This window comes from Penaeus monodon, chromosome 29 (genome assembly GCF_015228065.2).
Source record: "Penaeus monodon isolate SGIC_2016 chromosome 29, NSTDA_Pmon_1, whole genome shotgun sequence".
Classification (NCBI taxonomy): Eukaryota; Metazoa; Arthropoda; class Malacostraca; order Decapoda; family Penaeidae; genus Penaeus; species Penaeus monodon.
Window position 1 is genome coordinate 23,920,823 of NC_051414.1, and position 1,555 is coordinate 23,922,377.

The 1,555-nt window shown below is 37.0% G+C and overlaps 1 pseudogene; it reads left to right on the top strand.

Annotated features, from left to right (window-relative positions):
* Window positions 1–1,555, top strand: part of LOC119592043 — a 12,129-nt pseudogene that overhangs the window by 9,555 nt on the left and 1,019 nt on the right.

Genomic DNA, 1,555 nt, shown 5'->3' on the forward strand with positions numbered 1-1,555 from the left:
CGAAATCCATTTGAAAATTTTAAGCAAAAGAAGGTTTTAAATTACGTTTCAGTTTCGATTCTCTTCTGTACATAATTTAGTTTTTTTGACTACCATATTATAGCCAAAGGCACGCTTGTGAGCAGTTCTTTCACAACAGCCCAGGAAAAGTGGGTAGCTCAAACCAGAGTGGAAATCTTCTATTTAACCGAAGCGCATTTAATATCGTGTCAAGCGGACTGGCAGCCAACAAGCAAAACTGAGGAACCAATAGCAAATAACTGAGCTAAATTTTACAGAAATATACTTAAATTAAGAAGAAAATACAGCGAAAGCAGGTGGGGAAATGAATGGGCTTTTCCTACATTGAAATCCTGCCGTCCAATTCTCCATTTTAGGTAAAAATAAATGGATTTATTTAGTTAACACATACAGAAATTCCATTTGTACCCCAGGTGAGATTTTCACTGCATGGGAAATATTAATCTTTATTTTCACCTATCTATTGATCTATGTATCTGTTTTTAGTCTCCAGTTCATGCACGTCACAGAACAGGAAACTGCACTTGATAACGGGCCTCTGTTAACGGATGTCCTTGATTATGCAACAGTCAGCTCGGGCCTATAAATAAGGTGTGATTCAATCTAGTCCATCAGTATCACCTCTTCACTAGCAGTATGGCCAATCTTCTTCACTCAGTTCTTCTCTTCGTAGCGCTGGCTGTAAGGTTTTGTGTGTTTTCATACCTATTTTGTCTCTATCAGTTTTCTCTCTCTTTCTGTCTAATTTTCTGTCAAGCATTTCTTTTCTTTATTAGGTTGTATTATATTTTTCATTTTAGCGAGCTTACTTTATGGTCGGGTTCAAATATGCACTAGGCCGTATACCACTACATGAGCGTGATTTCGGGTACGTGAGCTCATTTTCTTTTTAATTTTGTTCATTCATATTGCCTTATGATAGACTTTTTAGATTTCAAAGATGCTTTCAGTCCGATGGATCATTACGTAGTTGAAAAAAATGTTCACGCCCTAACGTTTTACATAATAAAAACGACATTTAAGTATTGTGATTTAACCCTTCACTTACCTTCCAACCGACGTTCAACGCCCGTGCCTTGAATACGGAATATGAGATTAAAAGTTTTCACAAAATATTAGAATTTTCTCGTTCATAAGCTTCCAGCCTCTGTGATCCTGAATTTATTAAAGGGATACGATTCCACTTCAAGTAAATGTTAATGTGCCATAGCAACACGAAATGCGACAGATTCCTTAAATCCCTTTGCGACTTTGTTGTTCACGATAAAAGTAATTTGGCTGTTTTAGAAGTTATATTTTTGTCTTTCTTACTGTTTACCTTCATAAGCTAGCCTTTTCTCTGTTTTATTGTTTGGAAGAAAGTAATTTTGTGTTTTTAGAAGGTATCCTTCTGTCTACTTTACTGGTTGCCCTTAAGCAGTTAACACTGGCATCCAGGCTCTTGTTTCGATGCCGAGTTTGCATTGCATCATTCCGCCTCTTCGTAAACGATGAGGCGTTATCTCCATCTGCTTTTTCACAGAGCAAGAGCGTT